The 19,379-nt window shown below is 37.9% G+C and overlaps 1 protein-coding gene across 4 annotated transcripts in view; it reads left to right on the forward strand.

Annotated features, from left to right (window-relative positions):
- STIM2 (stromal interaction molecule 2) overlaps nt 1-19,379 on the forward strand; it is a 144,275-nt gene that overhangs the window by 12,902 nt on the left and 111,994 nt on the right. The window contains exon 1 of one of the 4 annotated variants that reach the window (XM_078068476.1): nt 5,366-5,385. The exons of the other annotated variants lie outside the window; for them this stretch is intronic. The gene's annotated coding sequence lies outside the window, so the exon portion shown is untranslated. Of the gene's footprint in view, nt 1-5,365; nt 5,386-19,379 lie in introns of those variants that run through there. 4 annotated transcript variants of the gene reach the window in all.

Genomic DNA, 19,379 nt, shown 5'->3' on the forward strand with positions numbered 1-19,379 from the left:
CAAGCAGGGGGAGTGGGAGAGGGAGAAGCAGGCTTCCTGCTGAGCAGGGAGCCCGATGTGGGGCTCAATCCCAGGACCCTGAGATCATGACCTGAGCCGAAGCCAGACGCTTAATGACTGAGCCACCCAGGCACCCCCATCTTAACCATTTTTAAGTGTACAATTCAGTAGTGTTAAGTATATTCATATTGTTGTGAAACAGATCTCCCGAACGTTTTCATATCACAAAACTGAAACTCTACTAAATTCCAATCAGGAAAAGGAGGCAAACTGAACAAGAAACAAAGGCCTTTTATTTGTGGTATCAGAATTGACAATTCAGGGAGTGCTGATTCTAGTAGCAACCAGGAAGGTGTCCCACTCATGTGGGGAAAGCAAGGGGTTTTTATGAGAGAGAAGAGGGTAAGCACATGACTTAGATAAGAGAAGAGGGGGAAAAATGTTCATTTGTGCTAACCGGTCGAGCTCCTTTTGATTATTTTCTAATCAACTACTTTATTGGTGCTACCAAATGAAGCTATTCTTGGTATGCATTAGTTAATTGTTCTGTCTTCATAAAGTTCATACCGACAGTTTTATGGTCCTAATGTCAGTTGTTCTGTTGAATTTTACTAGCAACTCCTTGTTAAACAGTTGCCCGTTCTGGCTCAGTTTAAGAGTTCATTAGTTAGAAAGGAAAATGGAGCTTCAAAATGGAGTCTCTAATTCCAAACCATTAAACAGCAGCTCCCTGAAGCCCCTGGGGACCTTCCTTCTGCTTCTGTTTTCATGGATTTAACTACTTTAGATATCTCACTATAAGTGGAATCATACAGTATTTGTTTTATTGTGACTAGCTTCTTTGACTTATATGACTATAATGTCCTCAGTGTTCATCCATGTTGTAGCATATGACAGGGTTTCCTTCCTTCTTAAGACTGAATAATATTCATTGAATGTGTATATCACATTTTTTATATCCATTCATCTGCCAGTGGACACTTGCGGTTGCTTCTACCTCTTGGCTCTTGTGAATAGTGCTACTATAAACATGGGTGTGCAGATATCTCTTTGAGACTCTGCTTTCAGTTCTTTTGTATATATATTCAATGGGATTGCTGGGTCATATGGTAGTTCTATTTTTAATTTTTTGAGGAACCTCAAACTGTTTTCCATGGTGGTTGTCCCCTTTTATAACCCCACCATCAGAGCACAAGGGTTTCAATTGCTGCATGATTTACATCAAAAGATATCTTTGGCTGCTGTTTGGGGGATGAATTGTTGGGTTCAGGAGTCACCACAGGGAGATTGCATTGGAAAGTAGTTATTAGTAGTCTCATTGAGAATTAATAGTGGCTTGGACTAGGATGATAGGAGGAGGAAGGGTTAACAAGATATTTTGGAATTAGAATTGATTTGGTTTGCTGATGAATTGGGAAACAGCAGTGAAAGAAAGGGAAGAATCAAGGGCAGCTCTTAGATTGGTAACTTCAGAGTCCCTGATGACCTTCACAATGCTGATGTAGGTAGGAAGGTCTTTCTCAGAAGCCCTCAACGTATTTCTTCTCATGTCTCGTAGATGAGGCCTGGGTTGTTGGACGACGATTTCCCTTTTTAGAATAATTGTGTTTCATTCTCCTAGGACTACAGGAGTGGCCCACCTTCTTGAGCACATTGCTACCCTATTTGAACAAAATGGAGGTTCTCTTAGGAAAGAAGAGGGGGAATGACAGATAAACTAATTAGCTTTGTGAACTTTGGGGAAGTATCTTGATTTCTTTTGCCTCATTTGTAAAATGGGAGCATAACTACCTCATAGGGTTGTTATGAAGATTAAAATAGTGTATTTGAAGTGCTTAGCAAGGAATAAATGCTCAATAAATACCATTTTCTTTACCTGATTCCCTCTCCCCGAACTATCTTTTTTTGACTCTGTATTTATTTTAATGGTACCACTGTTTTTCGAATCAGTCAAACACAAATTCTTGAAGTTACATCTGACCTTTTTCCCATTCTTTCTATTCTTATTACTACCACATTGGTTCTGAACTAAATTATTTGTGCTAGGGGAGGCAATAATCTTGTAACTCACCTTGTACTCTGTTATATACTACTTTCATTAATAAAGCTGTTACTATTTTCTATTAATACCAAATTAAATTTAAACTTGTTTTGAAGTTCATAGTGGACACAAACTCCTGATGATCTTCCGTATGTCATAAGTATATTCCAGCAAAATTAGGATACTTCTTGTTCTTTGAACACACTTTATTTTCTCCTTTATTCTATTGCTTGCATATTTCTCTCATACTAGCGTGTCCTCTCCATCTTTCAAGGTCCATTACAAATATTTGTTCAGTCAGTAAATATTTATTGAGACTATTCTATGTTCAGTGCACAGTTGTACGAGTTGGAGACACAGTGGTGGGGAAAAATTGACATGGGTCCTGCTCTCTGTGTTTCTATTGTCATAAGGTCTTTCCAAACTTATCTTCAGTAGGGCATGATTTCTTCCACCTTGGGACTTTCTTAAATTGTTTATACCCTTATTGCAATTTGAACTTGCAGTATCTATCTACTTATGTTGTATCACAGTGGTTCTTCTTTCTTTTTTACCCATTTGAGGTATCTATTATAATAGGTATCTTTCCCATAAAGGTTGTACCATAGCCCTGTAAATAACTTTTCAACTTGAAGGTTTGTTTTTGATTGTAATCTGTTGTAGTTGATGATACTTATATCTGTGTAGCGATTAATGGTTGACAAGTAGAACTTTGTGTCCAGTGTGTCCAGCACTTTAAAATATATGGGTCGTCTGTAATATAGTATGATTTAATCATTGACATCTTTTCTTATCTAAGATGTTTTTGTTGCTATTGAAAAATTGTATGAGTTAAATATTTTTGGAAAAAGCTGTAGCATATCTTTATTTGTGACTGCTAATAATTTCTAGTGGAAAAATGTTACAGGATAACTTTCAGCTTTTCACTTATATAAACTGAGTAATTATGATGAATACATTACTCAGTTGGCTTGAGTCATGAACTCTTCAGTTGATAATTTCACGTATTTTTGAAAGAGTTTAGGGAAATTAAAATGATGTGATTATTAAAAGAATTTTATTCAGTTTGTAATCTCACAGACATTAAAAAAATTTAAAAAGTGCTGGTTCATGTAAAATTAAGAGTAGTAAAGTCAGTATTAGGCATAGTCTGTGAGATTAAATTGTGCTACTTAGTTGGGGAGTATATTTATTTAACAAATGTCTGAATGCCTACTGCTAGACACTTTTTAGGTGCTGGAGGGAAGTCCAGCTCTTCCTAAGAGCAAATGAAGTCTCTGCTCTTATGATTTCACTTTTAATGTTCCAGTTATTTGTCCTGCAATAATAGTTTTGGTATAATATAGTATGTGATATTTGAACAAATTGGCAGCTTCCTCATTTTGTGTTGCTGCTGATCCCAGTATTCACTGGTTTCCAGACGCCTTTGTAATTGAAGCTGAGAGCCACACTGGTTTTACCTATTAATCTTTTTACTCATTTATAATACCAGTTCTATAAGTCATGATAAATCTCTCTGTCTTATACAAATCATACTTAAATATGTATATTTTAAAATCAACTTTAATGCAGTGTAATAGGCCTAGAACTAGAACCCAAATCTATTAACTGCTAGTCCTGGGTTGTTTTTGCCATGGCTATATATTTCTTTATGGGATTTACTTTATTTTATTTTATTTTATTTTATTTTATTTTATTTTATTTTATTTATTTTTTAAAGATATTTATTTATTTGACAGAGAGAGACACAGCGAGAGAGGGAACACAAGCAGGGGGAGCGGGAGAGGGAGAAGCAGGCCTCCTGCTGAGCAGGGAGCCTGATGCGGGGCTCGATCCCAGGACCCTGGGATCATGACCTGAGCCAAAGGCAGACGCTTAACAACTGAGCCACCCAGGCGCCCCTCTTTATGGGATTTATTTTAAAATGTTACAGGAACATGCAAATATGTTGGTCCTCTGAATTTAGTCAAATCTGTGAAGATTTATAATGAATTGTTTAAACTTGTTTATAGAATTACCATTTATCTTTTATACTGTACTAAAAATTTAGTTTTACATTTTGAATACTTAAAAAATTTTTTTCACATAGCTGGCTGGTAGTCATGATATATTTATCATAAACCTTGAGTATTGAACTGTTAATAATTAGGACTTTTTATAAATATTGTAGATTAGTAAAAGATGAAAAAATTGTTATATTCTAGGGCCTCTGATTTAAAATGAAATAACATGAGAATAGACTCTGCTTAGAAATTAAAAGATAATAAGATAAATCTTTTTGTTGTTGTTGTTTTTTGTTGTTTTTTGTTTTTTTGTCTTTGATCAGTTTTTTAAGATTTCTAGATAAACAGCAGCCATTTTTAGTGAAGTACAAATTCCAAAGCAAGACGTGGTATGTTTATAATTTCTTTCTAATCATGATGAAGATGTTCCTGAAAAGTCTTACCATAGCAGAATTTGAAGTTGAAGAACTAACATCTTATGGGAAAAATAGGCTTTACAGTGAGGGATCGATAGGGGTGCCTGGGTGACTAAGTCAGTTAAGTGTCTGACTCTCGATTTCCGTTCAGGTCATGATCTCAGGGTTGTGAGATAGAACCCTGTGTCAGGCTCCATGCTGAGCGGAACCTGCCTTAGAGTGTCTCCCTTGCTGTCCCCTGACCACCCCGCCCCCCCGCCAAGCACACACATGTGTGCATGCTCTTGTGCGCTGGCGCATGTGCTCTCTCTTTCTCACACAAAAAAAGTGAGAGATCAATAGCTGTATGACAGTCTTTATTAATATTTATATTTGCTAAAAGAAAATGCCATAGTAAAGAATCATTTGCATGTTGTGAATTAATAATTCAGAAAAGTTAATTTCTATTTATCTTTTTATTGTAATGAAGGGTTCAGAATTTCCTCTTGTAGTGTGTGAGATGCTTGAAAACCCATTTTAGGTTGTAGTAGATAGTATGTACACTAAGGAGCATATTCATATGCTACTCAGTATTTAGTCCATTGGAAAGTTAGATATCCTTTTGCTGTTACTTGGAATTGTTGATTCATATTTCTTAGTGTCCACAGTGGTTCCAGACATGCTGATTAACTTTGATGAGTAAAATGGGAAAAACTTTGGGTAAATATATTTAACAATTCTTTGAATATTCCTACTACTATGGCTCAGACATCTTCAGTAATTCATTAGGGTATTGGTAAAATTTGAATTCTTCCTGTAGGAACCTTTTATCAGGAGACATGAGGATTTTGAACATTCTGACTTGCCTCTGTTTCCCCACCACTTAAGTGAGTCTTTGGATCTCAGCACTTTCCCAGCTTTGAGACAAAAGAAGGATACTCTAAAGGTAAGGCAACTTTACCTAGGTTTCTTTTAACTCAAGATTGCATTTTAAAAGTCTCAATTCTGACTCTTCTCTGCTTTATGCTTATCAGTCTCTAGATCCCTTTTTTTCCCCATTCATCTGTAACACAGATTCTCACAATAGTGGACATGATAAACCATAATTAAATTTGTAAAAGAGGGATGCCTGGCTGACTCAGATGGTGGAGTGTGCGACTCTTGATCTTGAGCCCCACTGGGGTTGGGTGTAGAGATCATTTAAAATCTTAAAAATAAATAAATAAATAAATAAATAAATAAATAAATTTGTAAAAGAATTTTCACGAAGTAAAATTATTATCCCAGAGGATTTACTAAACACATACATAATAACTGTTTTTACATCTCATAACTGAATGCCTTTATTTAATGTACTTGCTGAAAATTAACAGTTTTTTTTTTTCCCCCAAAGTGATATTGTCTAAATATCTGTGTTTGGTGGATGTTAGAAGGAAACTATAATATATGTTTATTTGATTATACTTTATAATTCAGGTCTTTTTGCTCTTTTACCACCTTTTCTTGCTTCTGTTTCATCTGTTCCTCTAGTTCCTTTTTATGTGGAGATGGAAATAGTATGTTATTGTATTTTTATAGATAATAGAGTGTATTTTGTAGTATCTGCTAAATACATACTTTCAGTAGTTAATTATTTCAGGCTATATCTTTTGTCTGAACCCTTTGCTTTAACTTGCTTGATTTAAGGTAATGATAACTTCAGAATTTTAAGAGTTTTCTCAGCTCCTTGGATCTATAGTTTGTTGACTTCCATTAATTTTGGATAATCTCAACCATTATCTTTTCAGATATTTCTTTTGTCCTATTTTCCTTCCTTCTCCCTTTGGCACTCCAGTTAAGTATATGCTAGACCATTTGATATTGTCTCACAGTTGTTGGGTGCTTCCCCCCTCTTTTTTTAACCCATTTTTATCCTTTTTATTTCAGCTTGGATAAGCTGTTGATCTGTTTTAAGTGCACTGATAATCCTGTCAAAGGAATTTTCCAACTTTGAAACTGTATTTTTTTTATTTTAGTGTTACCATTTGGTTCTCTTTTAGAGTTTTCATATCTGTTGAGATTCCCCAGCTATTTATACATATTGTCCAGATCCTTTAACATATTAATCCTTTCCTCTAGATCTTTTTTTTAAATTTTATTTTATTATGTTAGTCACCGTACATTACATCATTAGTTTTTGATGTAGTGTTTCATGATTCATTGTTTGCGTATAACACCCAGTGCTCCATGCAATATGTGCCCTCCTTAATACCCATCACCGGGCTAACCCACCCCCTCCCCCCCCTCCCCTCTAAAACCCTCAGTTTGTTTCTCAGAGTCCATAGGCTCTCATGGTTCGTCCTCCCCTCCGATTCCCCCCCTTCATTTTTCCCCTCCTACTATCTTCTTCTTCTTCTTTTTTTTTAACATATAATACATTATTTGTTTCAGAGGTACAGGTCTGTGATTCATCAGTCTTACACAATTCACAGCACTCACCATAGCACATACCCTCCCCAATGTCCATCACCCAGCCACCCCATCCCTCCCACCCCCCACCACTCCAGCAACCCTCAGTTTGTTTCCTGAGATTAAGACTCTCTTATGGTTTGTCTCCCTCTCTGGTTTCATCTTGTTTCATTTTTTCCTCCCTTCCCCTATGACCCTCTGTCTTGTTTCTCAAATTCCTCATATCAGTGAGGTCATATGATACTTGTCTTTCTCTGATTGACTTATTTCGCTCAGCATAACACGCTCCAGTTCCATCCACGCTGTTGCAAATGGCAAGATTTCGTTCCTTTTGATGGCTGCATAATATTCCATTGTATACATATACCACATCTTCTTTATCCATTCATCTGTTGATGGACATCTTGGCTCTTTCCATAGTTTGGCTATTGTGGACATTGCTGCTATAAACATCGGGGTGTACATACTCCTTCGGATCCCTACATTTGTATCTTTGGGGTAAGTACCCAGTAGTGCAATTGCTGGATTGTATGGTAGCTCTATTTTCAACTTTCTGAAGAACCTCCATACTGTTTACCAGAGTGGCTGCACCAGCTTGCATTCCCACCAACAGTGTAGGAGGGTTCCCCTTTCTCTGCATCCTCGCCAACATCTGTCGTTTCCTGACTTGTTAATTTTAGCCATTCTGACTGGTGTGAGGTGGTATCTCATTGAGGTTTTGATAATTATTTTAGCCACTCTGATAGTTCTAACATCTGGGTTATCTCTGTTTTTGGTTCTGTTGTTTGCTTTATCTCTTGACAATGAGGCTTTTTTTTTTTTTCCTTTTTAAAATGCGACTCATAATTTTTTTTTAAATGGCTCATAATTTTTGATTGAATGATAGCACAGTTGAGTCTGAGATCAATATTGTCTATGTCCAGAAATGGGTGTGCTTCTTCTGTCAGACTATTAGTGTGGTAGGTTGAGTCAGTTTTGTTAATGGTTGAGGTGGGTATGGCTCTCTTGTTACTGTTGTCACTTTCAGTGCACCATAGACCAGAAATTTCCCCAGTGGTGGACTGCTGTTACTCTGTGTTTTGTATGGCAGGAGTAGAGCTATCAGCAGCATGCCTGCACTGTGGAGAGGCTCTCTCTGTATAGTAGGTTTGTGGTAGGAGTGGAGGAGTTCTTGGTTTTGATGTGCTCTAAGTCTTAGGTAGGGCTTGTAAGCATGGGCTTTGGGAGTTGAGCTTTCTCACTCTTCTTCCTCTTCCCCCAGCAGCAGCCAAACTCTGCCTAGTATCTGGGGGAGTACTTAGGCTAGAGAGTTTCCTGTTCTTTGCCCACTGGTAGCCTACTTTGTTGGGTGTGGGATCCTGGGCCAAGAGGGGTTCTTGTCCCTCTCCGGAAGTGGTGGGCTCTTACTTCTACCTCTTCCCTAGGACCAGTGGATCTTTGCCTGGGCCCTGGGGTTGTGAGAGTTTCCTAATGCTGTCCTTGTTTCTCTTGGTCTGTGTTTGTCCCTCAGACTGACCAATCATAGTTTTTGGTATAGGTCTCTTTGCCAGTGCTTTCCTTCCAGGCCATGGATTATGTTTTCTTAAGCTCTTACTTGTATTTCCTATCTAGCTCTTGAGTTCCTATTGATAATTCTTTGCTCCTAGACTTCCATGGTCTAACCAAATTCCTAGTCTTGAGTTCCCTTTGCATTGCTAGCAGGTTGAGTCCTCAACCTTATTTACCAATTTACTTCCTGAAAAGTCAGTAAGCATTTTGATTACTTTGTGATTCAGAAATTACCAATTATTCTAATTTATCTACATGACTATGTATAATACTGAACCCTCTAGACCTTGGGTTGTTGGGTAATTTATATCAAAAAGTCTAATGAGGATTCAGGGATTTCATAATTCTTCTTAGTTGATTTCACAATCATAACGGTTGTTAAGTTTTCAGTCTTCATTGCTCACCTGTGGTGAAGAGTGCATGGTTTTATAGAGATTGAGTCAGATGACCTGGGTATAAATTCCTGCTTCATCATTTCTTTTATCTGCCTATTTATCCATAAAATATTTATTGACTACCTTTTCTATTCTGGTGTTGGAGTCATTACTATGACTTCTGGCAGCTTTCATATATTGAGCACAGTCAAAGTGTTTTTCATAGGTTCACATTTAATCCTCCCTTCAACTCTGTGAGAGCCATAGGTATTATTTATAGTAATTATTTGAGGGATTATTGAGTAATTATTTTAGTAAACTGGAGGCCTGGATAAGTAGTATCATGTCCATTACCCCATAGATAGTAAGAGATGCAAACCTTTAACAAATATTAGTAATGGATACTAAGTAATATATTTAACTGTGCCTTAGTATTGGAAACACACTTTAAGTTTTAGTTTTGTAAATAATGATTCACTCAGACTCCTAGGAGCTATACTTGATTGTTCTGGGTCCTTATCTCCCACATCCTGACCATCTGTCATAAATGCTGTGGGTTCTAACCACCCACATATATTTTGAGTTTCTCTACTTTTCTGTTTTCATTGCCATCACTATAGTCCAGGCCACTGTTACCTCTCACTGGGATTCCTGCAGTGGCTTCCTAACTTCTTGTTATTGCTCTTAACCTTCTACAGTCTGTTTTCTCAGAAGCCTGTAAAAATACACGTAAGATCATTTCCTTCCCCCTTCAGTGGCTTCCCATTTTAATTACAATAAAATAGACATTTCTCCTGGCCTACAAATCCCTGCATGGTCTGGCCCCTGCCTACCTCTCCAGATTTATCTCTTTTTACCATTTTCCCCTACACTGAATTCTTTGCTGCTGCTAGAATATGCCAAACTCTTTTCCTTGTTTCTGAATCTTGGCACTTAAGGTTTCCTATTTTTTTTTTTTAAGATTTTATTTATTTATTTGACAGAGACAGCGAGAGAGGGAACACAAGCACGGGGGAGCTGGAAAGGGAGAAGCAGGGGGAGCTTGACATGGGGCTCGATCCCAGGATGCTGGGATCATGACCTGAGCTGAAGGCAGACGCTTAACGACTGAGCCACCCAGGCGCCCGAAGGTTTCCTATGTTTTGACTGTTCCGCTGTTCCTTTTTGCCTAGCTGACTTTAGTTTTTGGTTTTGTATCTTTCTCAGAAAGACTTATTTTGGTGACCACCTATAGGAGCAGTCTCCTTCCTGCCTCTCCCCAACAAACACATAAAACACTTTTAACACTTATATATACTTATAACTAGAAGTTATATTTTGATAGGTTTATTAACTTGCTACCTGTACTTACCCATAGAAATCTAAGCTTCTTAAGAATCGGACCCTGTCTTGCTCATATGTTACCTAGATAGTGTCTAGGATGTCATAAAACTAAGGTAATCCATCAAACTTTATGGATAGTAAATGTCTTGATTTATACTTTTTGTGCATAAACCTTTTTCTATATTTTGATGTTTTTTCCCCCCTGAGAATAAAAAGTCAAAGAATTAAGCTAAGGGAAGTGTCTAATGTTAATTTTTTAACCATATATGTTAATTTGAACATTTCAGAAATGATCCTCTTCCTTCCCCCATTTTTTAGATCTTGTGATACTTAAACTGGATGTTGTGCCGTCTTAATTTTCATTCTTCTTTTATATAAATAGTTTTTCTTATTATGAACTTTGAATATACAGAAACACGTAGCAAAGAGAATAAAACAAATTTCACTCCTCAGAACTACTTTGCTGTTGTTCTTTTTTATATCCAATAAGTATTATTTTATATAGTTTCAGTCCTCTTTGATGCAGTTTTGCATCTTGCTTTTTAAAATCTACATATTCTGAGCTTTTTCTTAACTAGTAAATGAAGTAGAAGATATAAATTATTTACTTGTTCTTATTTTTGGGTAGATTCCCATTGTCAAATAGATGTTTTCAGTTTTTCTGTTAAAAATATTGTTACAAACTCTTATGCACATAAACCTTTCCTTCATTCTGGATTTTAAGGGTACACTCCCAAGAGCATAGTATTAGAGTAAAAGGTATGACTATTTTAAGGTTAAAAAAATATATTACTGGCAATAATAATAATTGCATTCTGAAAGGATTATATTTTTGAGTGCCCATTGGTATTTTATTTATTTATTTATTTATTTATTTTAGAGATTTTATTTATTTTTTAATAGAGAGACAGCAAGAGAGGGAACACAAGCAGGGGGAGTGGGAGAGGGAGAAGCAGGCTTCCCGCGGAGCAGGGAGCCCGATGCGGGGCTCGATCCCAGGACCCTGGGATCATGACCTGAGCCGAAGGCAGACGCGTAAGGACTGAGCCACCCAGGTGCCCCCCCCATTGGTATTTTAATTGAAAAAGAATCTTTGCTATTTTGGGTGAAATACCATGTTTCATTTCTTTAATTATTAGAGTTTGAATGTTTCCCCCTTTGTGTATTGTTAAACACATTGTCCTTGTGATCAAAGGTTGGAATGGTCCTGATAACAGATCTCTTCTCTCAAACTAATGAGAGGATCAAGACTGATTTTTTTTCCTGGGCGCCTGGGTGGCTCAGTTGGTTAAGTGACTGCCTTCGGCTCAGGTCATGATCCTGGAGTCCTGGGATCGAGTACCGCATCGGGCTCCCTGCTCAGCAGGGAGTCTGCTTCTCCCTGTGACCCTCCCCCCTCTCATGTGCTCTGTCTCCCTATCTCAAATAAATAAATAAAATCTTAAAAAAAAAAAAAAAGACTGATTTTTTCCTGACATTCTATTATGGTGACTCTTACAAAAATGTGGTATCACTAAAAGGGTTGAGCTTTCCAATAGGTAAATAGTGATTCCTTTTTCTCAATTTTCTTAATTCTGGTTTAATTCAGAAGCCTGTTTTCTTGAATTTCTTAATTTGACAACTCAGGTTTCTGAGGAGTAAGTTACCATGAATATTAAAGATGTTGGTTGCCTTTATTTTCTATTGCAAGTTTTTCTGGAATATTGACCCTTTTCTCTAAATGGTGAGGCCTGTGATAGATCCCTGATTGCATAGTGGGACATAGAAGTTTGTGTCATTCATCTCTTTAAGGCTGGAACTATATATAGTATGTAAATCCAGGGACTATCCATGTGTCTCTTCCACCATGGGGACTGGTGACCAGAGAAAACTGCAGAGTGAGAAAGAGGGAGGTTCAGAAGGAGAAGAGAGCATGGAATAGAGGGAAAACTAGGCGAGGTAACATTAACCTGCATTTTAATTGTATACCATTTACTAACTCCAAGTTTCTGTGCCTCAGTTTCTTCCTTGGGTGAAAGGAGCTAATAATCTCTCTTTTTCTAGGTCATAGTAAGGATTAAATTATATACACATATACATATACCTGTGCTAGATAGTATATTATTTGGTGTTCAGTGAACTAGGAAATTGTGTTTTTTCCCTAGGGTAATAAAAGGATTGTTGCAATGTCTGGGAATACCATATTGTTAAACACAGGTATGAGTTGTAATAGTATAAGCTGGGACATTGCCTGAGGTACTGAACATATATAGTAAGTTCCATTGTGGTGGGCAAAGCAGTTTAATAGATTCGTTCCTTGTGACCAAGCTGTAGTGGAAGTAGAATTGTTTAATTAATACAGAGTATGAAACGACTCTTTGAAGGTTAATTTAAAATGAAAACTTCCTATTACATATACTAATTTCTTCAAAGTAGACTTAATGATATATCAGACAGTGCTCCTTTTGTAATGGAAGACAAAAGCAGCGAGTAAGATATTGGAGTGTTGTTGTAGCACTGAGTGAGGCATGCAGATCTGCAAGATTGTGTCTTTTGATAGGACATTGATAAATTAATTTCCTGTTAGATGCCCATCAAAGGGATTCTCAGCATTTATCTTATTCTTGGAAAAGTTATTGTTAACAACAGGATTATCAAATTGTCACCGGATTAACACCTGGCAAATAGATGAATCTCAGCAAACCAAGAAAATTATCTCAAGTGGGACTGAAATAATGGAATTAGATGCTTGAGTTCTTTACGTTTCTCTGGAAGAGAAGGTACTTGGTCTCCAACTTACTCAAATGCAGTTGGGCTTAAGAGTTATTATTTCCCATCCTTATAATGAATTAGTTCCTGGTGACCATTCCTGAGTCCCTTCTGTGTCCTAGCTCTGGGAATGGGGAGTTGAAGCATTTATAATCTAATGAGGAAGAGCAGGTACAACTACAAAACATCGCAATAAGAATATATAAATAGTTGTGAGAGAATAAGGTAAAGGAGATAAATAAAATGAGCTCAGAAGTAAAATGAACATAGGCCATTTTAGTTAGGGTGAACAATATACCTATTTAATAGGGTTGTTGCAAACAGTAATGATCAATATAGGAAAAATGTTTAGTGCAATGTTTGCCACATAGTAACTCTTACAAAGGGTTGGCTGTTAGTATTTTATATTCCTGTATTTCTTTCTGTGGTGATGCAGTGCTCTGAATGGTTATTTATTTACTCCTTAAAACAGTCAGCATAAAGAATTGAAAAAGAACCAGAGTGGGATTGGAGTGTGATTTATTTTTTAAAGATTTATTTATTTATTTATTTAGAGAGTGTGGGCCAAACGGAGGGAAGGGACAAAAGGAGAGGGAGAGAGAATCTGAAGCAGACTCCACACTGAATGTGGAGCCTGACATGGGGCTCAATCTCACAACCCTGAGATTATGACCTGAGCCGAAATCCATAGTCAGCCGCTTAACTGAGCCACTCAGGCGTCCCTGGAGTGTGATTTATTGCTACTTCAGCAACTGCTTTGGGAAATTAAAATTTGAAGAAAGCTAATAGTTGGTGATCCTGCTTTGTAGAAAAAGTACTATGCAAGTTATTTTAGGAAGGGGCTCTGCTGCCTTTCAGTGCCCATCTGTCAGTTGGTTATGGTAAAAACGCTGTTTATTTAACGTCATTGGGAGATTAAATATCCCACGTGAATGAAGAGCCAACATTTGTTGAATTCTTACAATGTGTCAGGTGCTGTCCTAAATGCTTTACATGAAATGACTCACTTAGTCCTCACAACAAGCTTATGAGGTAGATCTTCATTTTAGAGGCGAGGTCACAGAGGCCCAGAAAAGTTAAGTTTGCGGAGCTGGCAAATGGTAGACACGGGATGCTACTGACAGGACTCACATCCTTAACCAGTGTTCTTTTGACTCTTGAATAATTGCAGCTTAAATTGAATTGTATTGAATTGAATTGTAAACTTGTTTTATTTCATACTTATTGGAAGCACATTGTTTTTACAATTTGTTACTTTCCTGCCTGGTACTGAGTGCAGTTTACAGGCACATTGTTATTGTTAGTGCACAGGTATGCTTCAGGGCTGTGGGTTTGTGTAGAGCTGCTCATCCTTACTGTTCGTGGCCTTGAACTACTATAATATTTGTTTCTTTATAAGCTTTTTACTTAAGTATAATAGTACAGAGAAGGGCACCAAGTCAGTAGATAGTTCATCTGTTTTTCACAAAGTGAATCTTTTTTATTTAATTATGTTATGTTAATCACCATACATTACATCATTAGTTTTTGATGTAGTGTTCCATGACTCACTGTTTGTGTATAACACCCAGTGCTCCATGCAGAATGTGCCCTCTTTAATACCCATCAACAGGCTAGCCCATCCCCCCACCCCCTCCCCTCTAGAACCCTCAGTTTGTTTCTCAGAGTCCATAGTCTCTCATGGTTCATCTCCCCCTCCGATTCCCCCACTTCATTTTTCCCTTCCTGCTATCTTCTTCTTCTTCTTCTTCTTCTTCTTTTTTTAACATATAATGTATTATTTGTTTCAGAGGTACAGGTCTGTGATTCAACAGTCTTCCACAATTCACAGCGCTCACCATAGCACAAAGTGAATCTTTACATATTACTAGCACCCAAATCAAGAAACAATATTGCCTTCACCCCTGAAGTTCCTCATGCCTCCTTATAATCACTGCCTGTCTCTGCCAAAGTTAACCACTGTCCTTACTTCAATGTCATAGAATAGCTTTCCTTTTTTTTTTTCCTAAAGATTTTATTTATTTATTTGACAGAGAGAACACAGGCAGGTGGTGCAGCAGGCAGAGGGAGAGGGAGAAGCGGGCTCCCCGCTAAGCTGGGGTTCAATCCCAGGACCCTGGGATCACGACCTGAGCCAGAGGCAGACATTTAACTGACTCAGCTGCCCAGGCACCCCTAGCTTTCCTGTTTTTGAATGTAATGTAAATGTGGAATCATCAACATATATAATTATATCACAGTTTATTCATTGGACATCTGTAATTTAAAAAAAATTTTTGTATCTGCTAAGGCTGGAAAATGGTATTAAAGCTTGAGTTGTGCTAACTCTTGGTAGTGTGAAGGATCCTCCTTTGAGTAAAGCATGTAGAGTTTTAGTGTGTGGTATTTGTGACATCTTTTTCATTTCTGAGGGTTTATTTGATTTTTTTTTTTCAGGTTTATCTGTGTTTTGCTTAGGTCAAGTTAGAAGGAGCATTCAGATAAATTGTTTCCTGTGCTTATCAGACTAAAGAGTTTAGGAGCAGAGAAACTTAAAATGTAAGGTCCAGTGTTATTTGCATTATGAGAATGAATCTAAACTTAGCCCCTCAGGCTAAGATAGGGTATACACTGCATGTAGTTTATATATACATATACAGCGTTGATTTATCCTGAGTCCTGAGAAACCCTATGATGGCTTATTGAAAAATTTATACTAAACTTTGCTTCGGATCTGATTTTTAAATCCTAGATTTTTAGAAGCTGATTACCATGGGCCAATTTCTCTTATTTGACAAAGGAAGTTGGGACTCTCGCAGCTCATAATTTGTGTTTAAGTGGAAAAGAAGAAAAATAGAACAGGTAGAACATTCACTTTCTTTTATGTTTATTGTAAAACTAAATCAAGGAGAAAATAGAAGAACTAGGAAAGTATATCAGTTTTCCTGCTTAAAGCTTTTACTGTTTAATAGCATATTCACATAATTGAGAAGATTGAAATTTTGATTTAAGGCTAATGTATTATTAGTTCAACATATATTTACTGAACACTTACAGACATTGTTCTAGGCACCAGGGCAGTGAATAAAACAACGCAGAACAAGGAGCCTATGTTTAAATGAGTAAGGTAGTAAACAAACAGTAGACAAGGGGCGCCTGGATGGCTCAGTCAGTTAAGTGTCCAACTCTTGTTTTCAGCTCAGGGGTCAGGTCATGATCTCGTGAGATTGAGCCCCATGTGGGGCTCTGCACTGAGCCTGGAGCCTGCTTATGATTCTCTCTGCCTCCGCTGGACCCCCCTCCCCCCCCCCCCCCCCCCCGCCAAGCTCATGTGTGTGTGCACGAGTTCTCTCTCTCTCTCAAAAAAAAAAAAAAAAATTAAAAACAAGTAGATGAGTAAATATGTAATAGGTCAGGAGGTAATTAATACTATGGAAGAACATTATATAGGTGAGGGCAATAGAGAATGTCAGGGCAGAGTGTGGATGCATATTTACTATTTTGTATACGGTTGTCGGAGAAAGGGTAGGTGACATTTGAGAAGAGGGAAGGAGGGGACAGAATGATGTGGTACCCCTTAGGTGGAGGCAGCCTGGCCCTGGGCATCATGTACAGCATCATGATAGGGAGCATGCTTGGATTTTGGAGAAACTTGAGACCACTGGGCTGGTATGGAGTAAGCAGTAGAGAGGGGAGTAGGGGATTAAGTCAGAGAGGTAGCCAAGGCCAATATCCAGAGTCTCATAGACTGATGTAAGGACATTGACATTTCTCTGAGTAAGATGTGGAGCCACTGCAGGGTTTTGAGAAAGTTGTGACATAGTCTGACTTGTGTTTTCAAAGGTCATGTTATTTCATTGAGATTGGATTGTGGAAGAGCTGGTCTCAGGAGGGGATACCAGTTAGGAGGCTTTGATCCGTGGGAGAGAGAGAGTGGTAGAGCTCAGGTGTTCTCTGTGGAGATGGTGGGAGGTGGCATAGGTGATTCTATATGCAGATACCAAATACAGTGAAAGGCTTTCTGATCTGTTGTCCTGAGAGTTAGGTTTATTGTAATATAAACCTCCCTGTGATGTAAAAACATAAGAGCTTATGCTATATTATGTAATTTAAGGAGTTAAAACATTGGAACAAATTTATTGTAGTTTTCAAATGCTGGATATTTATGGGGTAGCATAAATATCACACCAAATGGTTAAACCTTATTTGCTTCTCTCCATGTCCCCAATCCCTTTAAAACATAGGGTTTACTTTAGTTTTTTTCTTTTTTCTTACTTTTGGTTGATATTGCTTTCATTTTTCTTAGGGTTTTTTTGTTTTTGATTTTTAGCCTTCCTTTTTTGTGCTGATGTAATCACAAATACCTGATCTGGTTTCTGTCCATACTTTTAATTAATTTTCCTTTAGTATTTTATTAGGTTTTTGACCTTTTTTCCTGATTTTGTATAATCTGTTACATAATTCTCAAACTTACATCATTGTCACTTAACTTCAAGGCATTTTGCTTTATTACATAATTAGAGCTTATTTCATTTTGCAGAGTCAGTAGAGAGAATGAATTATCAGTGTCCAGCAGATAAATACTTAGTAAATGCTTAATATTTTTTTGCTTTATTCACTGTGTATTAATTTCTTATTACTGTATTCACTTATCTGTTGCAAATTATATTCATTATGTCATGTATACATTAAAAAATTCATACATATGCATCTCTCAATTAATATAGTCTGGTAAGTATCCCGGTTTTGCAGTCAGACCCATATGAGTTATCATCTTGGTTCTGCTGCTTATTAGATTGGTAGGGTATTCTAGGCCTCTGTTAGCTTCCTGTAAAGTGGAAAACACTGCCTGGCTTTTCAGGTTGTGAAGCGCCTACTGCAGTGTCTGGTGGTAGTAGTGCTTGTCCCTCAAATGGTTATTTTCTCTTTTCCCTTAACAAGCGATTTCTGCAGGGTCTGGACTGTTAGTAGTCCTGCCTGATTTAGGTTGTTGTAGTTTTCTATTGACTTTAATCACAAGACCTGGTAGTACTGAGAGTCACCTTAAGATGTCTCCGGTATTTCAGACTTATTCTTTCTTTACTGCCATTGTGTAATGGCAGTCCAGTCTCCTCTGGGTAATCAGGTTCAATCACATGAGTGAGTAAAGTAGCTACCTTCGTTGCCCGTTGGTGCAGAGAGAGGAAGAGCACAGAGTGTCCGGATGGCAGATTGAATTTGCAGTTCGATGGAGTCATTGCTTCTCCCAGTGGAGCATTCCTCCCTTTGGAAGTAAGACCTCTAGACCAGCAGGGTGTAAGGTCATGGGGATAGGGAGCAAACATTTTGCTATTGGGTTGCTAGGGGTAATTTCCACCCTTTGATTTCAGGATCTGTGAATCCTGACTAGGGAAGAAACAATACTATTTCTTGGATGCTGATTTAGAGTATATACAGTCTCCTGGAGAATATTGCCCTAGCCCTGCAAGGTCTTGCCATCTTAATTAGCACTGTAATTGAGTCTTCAAAAGGCCATTCCATTGATCTATGGGCCTGCCCTTTCAGGATGATGGGGAACATAGTAAGACCACTGAATTCCATGAGCATGCATCCGTTGCTGCACTTCATGTGCTGTGAAGTGAGTTCCTTGATTAGAGGCAATGCTGTGTAGAATATCATGATGGTGGATGAGCATTCTGTAAGTTAACAGATGGTAGATTTGGCAGGAATATTGGATTCAGTGAAGGATTCTGGATACTAATCTGTATCTAGAAAGTCTGTCCATTAAGAACAAAACTTTTTTCCATCTGTGATGGAAGCATTCCAATGTAATCAGCTTGCTACCACATAGCTGGCTGATCACCCTGAGTAATGGTGCCATATTGGGGAGTAAGTGTTCATCTCCACTGCTGGCATATTGGGGACTGAGCGGTGGCTGTAGCCAGGTCAGCCATTATGGGGAGAAGTCCATGTTGCTGAGCCCATGCATAACCTTCCTCCCTCCAATGACCACTATTGGGCAATGATAGGAGTGGCTGGGGAAAGAGACTGACATGTACAGAACTGGTCATCCTGTCCACTTGATTATTAAAATTCTCTGCTGAGGTGACCCTTTGGTAAACATTGACATGGGACACAGATATTTTCATATTTTTTGTCCTTTCAGGTATTTTCATATTTTTCATCCACTTTTTTTGTCTGTCTGCATATCTCTTCAGACTATGTTGTAACCAGTTTCTCAGTTATGTCCTTCCAAGTTCCTGACCATGTAGATAAAACATTGGCTACATCCTAATGCAGTGGCACCTCTGGCCATTTCTTCTTCCATGCAAAATGAACAGCCAGGTGCACTGCTTGAAGTTCTGTCCACTGGAAGGATTTCCTTTACCACTATCCTTTAGGGATGTCTTGGAGAGGGACTGTAGTGCTGCCACCATCCACTTTTGGGTGGTTCCTGCATATTGTACAAAATCATCTGTAAATGAGGCATAGTGTTTCTCTTTTTCATTCAGCTGGTGGTAGGGAACTTCCCATGTGGTTG

This window comes from Halichoerus grypus, chromosome 3 (genome assembly GCF_964656455.1).
Source record: "Halichoerus grypus chromosome 3, mHalGry1.hap1.1, whole genome shotgun sequence".
NCBI classification, from domain to species: domain Eukaryota; kingdom Metazoa; phylum Chordata; class Mammalia; order Carnivora; family Phocidae; genus Halichoerus; species Halichoerus grypus.